We start from the raw sequence: 11257 nt of genomic DNA, 5'->3' as shown, positions 1-11257 counted from the left end.
AACAGATGATGATGATGACTCTCCTCCCCTTCCTTCCACTTCAAGCTGTCCATAGCACGTCAAATTCTGATGTTCTAAAACATAAATAAACTGGTCTCGTTCAAAAGTCAGCAGCAACAATTGGGTACCCTTTCTTGTAAGTACTAACTAGAACTACATACCACAATATATTTTTATTTAATTTGGAATTATACAGACATTGAAGTGTTAACATAAACATACCTGTTTAATAAATAATATTATATTTAGAAATTATTATCTTAATATTTCATTTCCGGAATGAATATCGAGACAAAAACATACACATAATAGTATCGAGTATCGTTGAAATCCGGTATCGATCCGTCTCTAGTTCTTATATTATTTGAATGTAATCCATTATGCCTGCGAGACAAAACCACACTCTACGTCCACACTTAAGTTTCGCGTGGGTCGTCTACGAGAACGGGACTCGCCTGCGTCGAGACTCGTGGGTTCAAGCTTGCTATAATCGCTGGAGAGTGGGTCGAGTGGGTACAGAACATGATTTTGATCGTTCCTAATTAAATCATGTTGAGAAGTAAATTATTAAGAGGAAAATACACTTCACTCGATCTTACATGTTATGTCTGGAACATATTGGGATATACTGAGACTGCAGAAACTCCAACAGTGTGACAATCCATCTAGCTCCTTTAGGCGAGGGAATACCTAATGATCATGCAGTACTATAAATACCATCCAGCCATTTATCTAAACAAGGGGAGAGTGCAGGACGTTGAATGAACAATACTCTATGCAAGTACGTGTGTAATTCCACCCGGCTCATTAGGCCAGGGAATACCCAAGGGTCATGCAGTACTATAAATATCTACCTGCCTTTCACCCAAACAACGTCAAATTTTACGTGTAGGCATCTTTCTATTTCCGCCTATGTGGTCTAGTACTGACCCTTACTGTCCGATTACACCGCTATTGATACCCCTCAACACATCCGGCCTGGTAGCATGCTGAGCATGAGGACAGGCAGATACCCTGTAGTACCACACTCCCAATTGTACTTGCGGTCTCTTTCCACTTAGAACTATCGGCATGTCGGAGGTGATGTAGATATGAGTCGATCGCCACGTAGGGAGTGCGAGTGTAGCCACCCCCCCCCCCCCCGAATAAAGAAAAAACAACAACGGCAGACTGCCAGAGTTTGAACTGTGTGCAAGCATGTATGTTACTTCATCTAGCACTAGTTCAGTAGGACAGAAAATACTCAAGATCATTCAATATTATAAATACAGTGGAACTTGATTCAAAATTGAAGGGCCCCAAAAAGTTAGAATTAACCACGAATTCTAAGACAATATAACACGCCGTATTACCTCGATTATCGAATTCAAAACTACTACTACTTTTTCAGTAGTTCCTTGAGTTGCGATTCCAGCAGAATACGGTGACAGGGCAAGTAAGCCGCTAGGTTAGGGTCGCGTAGCTGTGAGCTTGCATTCGAGGGATGGTCGCTTCGAATCCCACCGTCGGAAGCCCTAGAAATGATTTTACGTGGTTTTCCATTTTCAGGCCAGGCAAGTGCACTAGGGCTGTACCGTAATTAAGGCCACGGTCACCACCTTCCCAATATTAGCCCTTTCCCATCCTTATGCCATGAAAACCTTCGACGTGTTAGTGTGACGTTAAACCACTAGCAAATAACGAATATGACGAAACAATAACAGACCATAAAACCGTTCATTGCGTGTTATCAACCCCCCACATATCAACCTTGTGCGGGAATGGGAAGATTGAAATGGATAGAGAAGGAAGAGAGAAGGAAGTGGCCGTGGCCTTAAGTTAGGTACCGGTACCATCCTGACGTTTGCCCGGAGGAGAAGTGGGAAACCACGGAAAACCACTTCGAGGATGGCTGAGATTGGAATCGAACTCCCCTCTACCCAGTCGACCTTACGAGGCAGAGTGGACCCCGTTCCAACCTTCGTACCACTTTTCTAATTTTGTGCAAAGCCGTGAATCGAATCACACCAACTACTACACCACACAGCCGGACTTTGCTTAGTTTCCTTGAATGTATTTCCGTAAAAAGTGCCAACTCTTCAGGTTTATTTATTGAAACAGATAATCGTTTTCATTTTCTTGTCCCTCGGTAGCAAAGCCTAGCCTATCTAGCATAATTCATCTGCAATTAATTAGGGATATTTTACGAACTTAGCAACTTCGGCCAGCACCATCTACGGCAGATCTCGAGTTTCAGTTGCGTTAGCTGTGGCAGAATCTTCCTAAGGAAAACATCCGACGTCTGTGTGCCTCCATGCCCGACCGTATCGCCACCAGTCTCCGAGCTACGAGTGGTCCAACGCCGTACTGAGTCCGTCCTGCAAAGGTTTGTTACTCTGCAGTAAATGCTTGGTGTGGTACAATATTTTTTAGTTTTTTCACACTGCTCTGTGCCTAGCCTATGCCCACACATGCGTCCCTGAGTGACTCTTTCATGGTTCGCAATTTATTTTGCAAATGAGAAAATGGTTTTATCTACCAGCTTGTCATCCTATCTATTGCCTAAACTCTTTCCTAATATTCTGCGTTCTCTTTTTACTAATGGGCCGAGTTGTTCCTTCTACTTATAGTCAAATAATTCTCCAAACTTTCTGGTTTAACAACCATGCTGAAGTGTCTAAGCTCGAGTCTTGAACTGTTTTCATCAGCTGATATGTCCACTTTAGTTTCCAGATCATGACATTGATGGTTTCCTAGGCCATTCAGCTGGATTACTCACTCAAATGCAGTACTTGAACTCATTGACCAGTTCTGTCTTCTCATTATTATTATTATTATTATTATTATTATTATTATTATTATTATTAGGAACTAGCTCCCTCCGTGGATCATTCTCAAGAGTGTTTGTTTTACTCCGGCAAAGGTAGTCGGATGTTTGAAGAGCGGAAAGGAGTTCATCCTCCAATACATATCTGTGATCCCGACATATAAAAGATCTTTGGTGACACATTTGGTGTTTCCCCCCAAGAAAATAAAAGTCATCGCTGAACAGAGAACCGTTTCTCTCCCATCTGGCAGAGTAAAATGGAATGTCAAAATTGAGAGCCTTGATTGCATCAAATCAAAATGTCTGCAAAGAGTAGCTGAGGCCATACGTTTATTATTATTATTATTATTATTATTATTATTATTATTATTATTATTATTATTATTATTATTATTATTATTAGGAATGCAAAGAACGAAGCGACGTGCGCCGCATTGTTGGCTGTCGAAGACGGTGATGTCATCAGGATGTGTACGGCCTCCGTGGTAGCGTGCTGGGCATTCAACAGCAGGTGTTTATCCTTGGCTCGTGCCCGTGCAGGAAGCGCTGGCCCGCCACAATACTCTCTACATCATTGATATGCCTCACACAACCCTTCACTTCCGAGTTGCCATCATCTCTTATTCCTGGCTGCCGTCAATGAAATTAGTATCTTGCCGAAAACGATTTAAAGATTTGACATGGAGACATCTGTGGTGCCTCTAAATGCTTCAAATTTGCGGTGAACTCAACAGTTTTCTATTTCTAATCAGCTCTATCATTTCGATGCCGGTTCACTTGTCGTTTTAATAAACAATTCCGGAGTCCGGCTCCATGGCTAAATGGTTAGCGTGTTGGCCTTTGGTCACAGGAGTCCCGGGTTCGATTCCCGATTGGGTCAGGAATTTTTACAATAATTGGTTAATTTCGCTGACACGGGGCTGGGCGTATGCGTCGTCTTCATCGTCATTTCATCCTCATCACAACGCGCAGGTCACCTATGGGTGTCAAATCAAAAGACCTGCATCTGGCGAGCCGAACTTGTCCTCGGACACTCCCGGCACGAAAAGCCATACGCCAAATCATTTTTACATACATACATTATCATTACAGACTGTTATGCCTTTCAGCGTTCAGTCTGCAAGCCTCTGAGAATTTACCAAACGTCGCCACAATCCTCGATTTTCAACTAGTGCTGTGGCCTCATTTAGTTCTATACCTCTTATCTTTAAATCGTTAGAAACCGAGTCTAACCGTCATCGTCTTGGTCTCCCTCTACTTCTCTTACCCTCCATAGCAGAGTCCATTATTCTCCTAGGTAAAATATCTTCCTCCATTCGCCTCACTTGACCCCACCACCGAAGCCGGTTTATGCGTACAGCTTCATCCATCGAGTTCATTCCTAAATTAGCCTTTATCTCCTCATTCCGAGTACCCTACTGCCATTGTTCCCACCTGTTTGCACCAGCAATCATTCTTGCTACTCTCATGTCTGTTACTTCTAACTTATGAATAAGGTATCCTGAGTCCACCCAGCTTTCGCTCCCGTAAAGCAAAGTTGGTCTGGAAACAGACCGATGTAAAGATAGTTTCGTCTGGGAGCTGACTTCCTTCTTACAGAATACTGCTGATCGCAACTGCGAGCTCACTGCATTAGCTTTACTACACCTTGATTTAATCTCACTTACTATATTACCATCCTGGGAGAACACACAACCTAAATACTTGAAATTATCAACCTGTTCTAGCTTTGTATCACCAATCTGACATTCAGGTCTGTTGAATTTCTTACCTACTGACATCAATTTAGTCTTCGAGAGGCTAATTTTCAGACCATACTCATTGCACCTATTTTCAAGTTCCAAGATATTAGACTGCAGGCTTTCGGCACAGTCTGCCATTAAGACCAAGTCGTCAGCATAGGCCAAACTGCTTACTACATTTCCACCTAACTGAATCCCTCCCTGCCATGTTATGCCTTTCAGCAGATGATCCATGTAAACTACGAACAGCAAAGGTGAAAGATTACAGCCTTGTCTAACTCCTGTAAGTACCCTGAACCAAGAACTCATTCTACCATCAATTCTCACTGAAGCCCAATTGTCAACATAAATGCCTTTGATTGATTTTAATAATCTACCTTTAATTCCATAGTCCCCAGTATAGTGAACATCTTTTCCCTCGGTACCCTGTCATATGCTTTCTCTAGATCTACGAAACATAAACACAACTGCCTATTCCTCTCGTAGCATTTTTCAATTACCTGGCGCATACTGAAAATCTGATCCTGACAGCCTCTCTGTGGTCTGAAACCAAACTGGTTTTCATCCAACTTCCTCTCAATGACTGATCGCACCCTCCCTTCCAAGATGCCAGTGAATACTTTGCCTGGTATACTAATCAATGAGATACCTCGAAAGCTGTTGCAATCCTTCCTGTTCCCTTGCTTATAGATAGGTGCAATTACTGCTTTTGTCCAATCTGAAGGTACCTTACCAACACTCCACGCTAATTTTACTACTCTATGAAGCCATTTCATCCCTGCCTTTCCACTATACTTCACCATTTCAGGTCTAATTTCATCTATTCCTGCTGCCTTATGACAATGGAGTTTTTTTTACCATCCTTTCCACTTCCTCAAGCATAATTTCACCAACATCATTTTCCTCCATTTTTACAATTCAGGAGAAATCGTAGACTTCTCTTTTAATAAACAAACTTACAGTTTTAGATGAAATAAGGCCACGGCCGCTTCCTTCCCATTCCTAGACCTCTCCTCTCCCACCGTCGCCATAAGACCTGTGTCGGTGCGACGTAAAGCAAATAGCAAAATAATTTTTTTAGATGACTGTTGACATCGTGATTTTAATTATTGAACCTTAGTTCTTTCGTGGAATCCGAACAACAAAAACAGCGTCACATTTCATGCCGAGGTGTAACCCGCGACCACCTTGGTGCTTAGGGTAAGGTAAGGGTTATTCTGCCCGAAGGCAGGTTCGAACCTCCGTAGAGGTGTTTCCTGAGCCGGAGTTTACGCGCGGTAGGGTGACCAGTTCCTTTCCGCTCCTCCTTTCCCTTACTCCCCACCAACAGCGCGTGGCAACCCATCCAACTCCTGACCACGCCGAATGTTGCTTAACTTCGCAGATCTCACGGGATCCGGTGTTTCAACACGGCTACGGCCGTTGGCTTGGTGCTTAGGGGTTATGCCATTATTTTACCAATGTTCTAGACCAACGTGAATGAAATATTTATCAATTCCCGTAGCCGTGCAAGGGACAGAGTCCGAGGATAAACCAACCCTGGAGGGCAAATGGTAACGAGAGAAAGAAAGAAAGAAAGAAAGAAAGAAAGAAAGAAAGAAAGAAAGAAATATAACTAAAACTAAAGACTAAAAGACACACTGTAGAACTGTAAACAGATCTCGATAGCTGCATTCACTTAAGTGCGGCCAGTAACCAGTATTCGGGAGATAGTGGGCTCGAACCCCACTGTCGGCAGCCCCGAAGATGGTTTTCGGTGGTTTCCCATTTTCACACCAGGTAATTATGGCAACGGCCACTTCGTTCCCACTCCTTGCCCTTTCCTGCCCCATCGTCGTTATAAGACCTATCTGTGTCGGTGTGACGTAAAGCAACTTGTAAAAAAAATGGAACTGAAAACTAAATTCCAAGGATTTCAAGACTTATTTTTTCTACTGGTCAAACAAATCTTAGTTTTCGGTGACATAAGTTTGGGATAGTTTTAGGACTGGGAAGGCTGAGGCCGCGGCTGGAATTAAGGCACAGCCTCAGGCTTGGTGTGAAAATGGAGAAACTACCGAAAACAATCTGCCAAGGATGAGATTCGAACCCACGATCTCCCAAGCTCTTAGCGACGTGACCCGAACCCCACGGGCAACAGGCTCAGTCACGACTGGCTCAATAGTTCATTTATATCCATTGCATCCATATGTGTCCGCCTCTGTGGTGTAGTGGTTAGTGTGATTAGCTGCCACCCCCGGAGGCCCCGGTTCGATTCCCGGCTCTGCCACGAAATTTGTTAAGTTGTACGAGAGCTGGAACGGGGTCCACTCAACCTCAGGAGGTCAACTCAGTAGAGGTGGGTTCGATTCCCACTCTGCCATCCTGGAAGTGGTTTTCCGTGGTTTCCCCCTTCAACTCCAGGCAAAGGCCGGGATGCTAACTAAAGGCCACGGCCTCTTCCTTCCCTCTTCGTTGCCTGTCCCATCTAAACTTCCCATCCCTCCACAAGGTCCCTGTTTAGCATAGCAGGTGAAGCCGCCTAGGCGAGGTACTGGTAATTCTCCCCATTTGTATCGCCCGACCCAACGTCTGAAGCTCCAGGACACTGCCCTTGCGGCGGTAGAGGTGGGATCCCTCGCTGATTCCGAGGGAAAACCAACCCTGGAGGGTGAGCAGATTAAGAAGAAGAGGAACTGCTACCCCCGGATGTCCGGGTTCGATTTCCGTCTCTGCGACGAAATATGAAAAGTGGTATGCGGGCTCGAACGGAGTCCAATCACCCGCGGGAGATCAACTGACTATAGAGGTGGGTTCCATTTCGATTGCCATATGACGACCAAGCACATTTAACTGCAATGGCTTGTTTTTTTTTTTTTTTTTTTTTCATGACATGAAAAAACAGTCCTAGAACCAAAGGTACTTTTCAAAAACTTGCATATTGATTGTTGGAACGTGTGGCCAGTAGGCAGTAATGTTCATTCTTTGAATGTTATATGCTCCCAGTTGCATCCACCGGACCAAAATGTCAGGCTCCGGGACACTGTCCTAGCGGCGGTAGAGGGGGGAACCTTGCTGAGAAGGAGGGGAAACTAACCCTGGAGGCTAAAGGGATTTTTTTTACTAGGGGCTTTTCGTCGCACCGACACAGATAGGTCTTATGGCGACGATGGAATAGGAAAGGCCTAGGAGTTGGAAGGAAGCGGCCGTGGCCTTAATTAAGGTACAGCCCCAGCATTTGCCTGGTGTGAAAATGGGAAACCACGGAAAACCATTTTCAGGGCTGCCGATAGTGGGATTCGAACCTACTATCTCCCGGATGCAAGCTCACAGTCGCGCGCCTCTACCGCACGGCCAACTCGCCCGGTGCTAAAGAGATTAAGAAAGCTGAAAAGTAAGATATTAACGAGCACAACCCAGCTAGCCATTCGTGGGGTATGTAGCTCAGATGTAGAGCGTTCGATTTGCGCGTGAAAAGGCCTCGTGTTCGATCCCTGGCATCGCCATATCTTGGTTTTGCTGAGTAGTATAAGTAAAAAACGGAAAATTTTTAAAAATTCACAGAGGCCATCAACACGGAATGAACGCTGTGAACAGATTTTCACGAGCCTGGAGTATTAATTTTTCCCAAAACACCTGAATAATAATAATTAGCGCGATTGTCCGCCTGTGTGGTGTAGTGGTTAGTGTGATTAGCTGCCTCGCCATTGAGGCGGTAGAGGTTGGATCCCTCACTGAGCCCGTGGGGAGAATCAACCCTGGAAGGTAAATGGATTAAGAAAGAAGAAGGAATGAATGTCTGTGGTGTAGTGATTAGTGTGATTACGTGCCATTCTCGGAGGCCCGGTTTCGCTTCCCGGCTCTGCCACGAAATTTCAAAAGTGGTATTAGGTCTGGAACGGGGTCCACTCAGTCTCGGGATTTCAACTGAGTAGAGGCGTGTCCGATTCCCACCTCAGCAATCCTGGAACTGGTTTTCCGTGGTTTCCACTTTTCTTCCAGGCAAATGCCGGGATGGTGCCTAACTTAAGGCCACGGTCGCTTCTTTCCGTCTTCCTTGTCTATCCCTTCCAGTCTTCCATTCCCCCGCAAGGCCTTTGTTCAGCATAACAGGTGAGGCCGCCTGGGCCAGGCACTAGTCATCCTCCCCAGTTGTATCCCCGACCCAGAGTCTGGAGCTCCAGGACACTGCCCTTGAGGCGGTAGAGGTGTGATCCCTCGCTGAGTCCGAGGGAAAAGTCAATCCTGGAGGATAAACAGATTAAGAAAGAAAGAAAGAAAGAATTAGCGCGATTAACTGCAAACTCGGAGGTCCTTGTTCGATTCCCGGCTCTGCCACGAAATTGAAATGTGGTACGAGGGCTGGAACGGGGTCCAATCACCATTGGGATGTAAACTGAGTAGAGGTCGATTCCATTCCCATTGCCATCAGGCACTCAAACACATATACCAGTGATGCCTTGGTCTTTTAAATAACAGATGACAAAACATTTGAACAATCAAAAGCACTCCTTCCACTATGTCAACATCGACGCCTACCAACGCCGTTTATATTACGTGGGTCCTCCCCAACACATTACCACAGGCTTCAGGAATGCCTGTGGCACAACCTCAAAGATATTACCAACCTACGGTCGTGTAAGTATTCCTACATTCTGCTTTTACGTACCCCATAGCCAGTAGGCAGTAATGTTCGGTCTTTGAATGTTAAAAAGCTCCCAGCTGAATCCACCAGACCAAATGTGTCAGGCTCCGAGAGGTAGGAAGCCTGGCTGAGACGGAGGGAAAAACGAACACTGGGGTTTAAAACAGATTAAGAAAGAAAGAAAGAAAGAAAGAAAGAAAGAAAGAAAAATAACTACTGTAAGTAAAATATTGATGAGCACGATCGAGCTAGGGGATATAGCTCAGCGGTAGAGCATTCGCTTTGCATGTGAAAGGTCCCGGGTTCGATTCCCGGCATCTCCAAGTTAGTTTTATTTAGTAGTGCAAGTAAAAAACGGAGAAATGTTGAACATCACAGAAGGTATCAACTGAGACTGAACGCTGTGTACAGATTTACCAGAAGGCAAGATTTTTAATTTTTCACAAACCTCCTGAATTGCCTAATATCAAGTTTCACAAAACGCTTATTCTTCTTCGTTTTCTCCTACGTCATAATCATTTTCTTCTTTTCCTTATTTATCTTGTTACCCTCCAGGGTTGGTTTTTCCATCGGACTCAGCGGAGGATCTCAACTCTACCGCCTCAGTGGCAGTGTCCTGGAGCTTCAGAGACTGGGTCGGGGGATACAAATAGGGAGGATAACCAGTACCTCACCCAGGCGGTCTTACCTTCAATGGTGAACAGGGGCCTTGCGGCAGGATTGGAAGATTCGAAGGGATAGACAAAGAAGACGGAAGGAAGCGGCCGTAGCCTTAAGTTAGATACCGTTCCGGCACTTACAGGAGGAGAGGTGTGAAACCACGGAAAAACACTTCCGGGATGGCTGAGATAGGAATCGAACCCACCTCTACTCAGTTGACCTACCGAGGCTGAGGGGACCCCGTTCCAGCCCTCGTACCACTTTTCAAATTTCGCAGCAGAGCCAGGAATCGAACTCTGGCCTCCGGGGAGGCAGCTAATCACACTAACCAGTACACCTCAGAGGCGGACCATTCTACTAATTACAAAACAAAATTGTGTCCACGGTCGAATGAATGCCTAATTCATAAGGTATTTGTGTGAAGACCAGACATAGGGGCGCAATATCTTACAATGTTAATTCACACTGATCTATTCTACGAAAAATGATAGTAAGTTTGAAATAACTACACGAAGTTCAGGCATATACGAACTATTAATGTTGTAAATAAAACTTTCCGTTTCTTATCATAATTGCAGCAACTGATACAAAAAGCGAAAATTTGTCAAATTCCAACTAGCCGGACGGTACGACAACGAACGAGTTTATGATACAGTTTTTACGTACTATGCGCATTTGCTAGTGCACGTGGATGAAGAAGTAACAGGGGAAAGTTCAAGAAAGGGGATAATAAAACAAAATGTTGAACAAATACAACGTAAGCCGGCCTGTTGGTAACCCGGAACACCGCTGCGAAAGCCAAGGACGCTCACCACTAGACCTGCAATGCTACAGAAGGGCACACACACATTGGCAACATGACAATTTTCTCGTTTAATAAGGCTAACCATGTGACCTTGCCGCGGTCAGGAGGCTTGCGTGTCCCTATGAAGCAGGTAGTGAGCCGTAGGTGCAACCATATTGGATGGGTATCTGTTGAGAGATCAGACTAAGGAATGGTTCATTGAAAGGGGTGTAGCAACCTCTCGGATGTTGCAAGGGCGGCAGTCTAGATGATTGACTGATATGGCCTTGTAATAATACTCAACATGGCTTAGGTGTGTTGATAATGCTACACGGCTGAAAGCAACGAGAAATTACAGCCGTAACTAACTCCCGAGGACATGCAGCTCTCTCTGTATGAATGATGTTCCTCCCGGGAAAAATATCCCGGAGGTAAACTAGTCCCCCAGTCGGATCTCCTGCTGGGGACTACACGAGAGGCGGCGATCATCAGGAAGATGGATACTGACATTCTGCGAGTCGGAGCGTGGAATGTTTGAAGTTTGAATCCTCGTAGTAGGTTAGAAAATCTGATAAAGGAGATGGATAGTCTAAAATTGGAAGTAGTTTGTATAAATGAAGTACGTTGGCAGGAAGTATAGG

General features: G+C 44.9%; 1 non-coding gene across 1 annotated transcript; it reads left to right on the top strand.

Annotated features, from left to right (window-relative positions):
* Nucleotides 1–9423: 9423 nt before the first annotated feature.
* TRNAA-UGC (transfer RNA alanine (anticodon UGC)) lies at nucleotides 9424–9495 on the top strand. Its single transcript has one exon. It is a non-coding gene; the product is annotated as a tRNA-Ala (tRNA).
* Nucleotides 9496–11257: the final 1762 nt, after the last annotated feature.

The sequence above is a fragment of the Anabrus simplex genome, chromosome 1 (genome assembly GCF_040414725.1).
Source record: "Anabrus simplex isolate iqAnaSimp1 chromosome 1, ASM4041472v1, whole genome shotgun sequence".
Classification (NCBI taxonomy): domain Eukaryota; kingdom Metazoa; phylum Arthropoda; class Insecta; order Orthoptera; family Tettigoniidae; genus Anabrus; species Anabrus simplex.
This window is presented reverse-complemented; position numbering and strand designations above follow the sequence as displayed.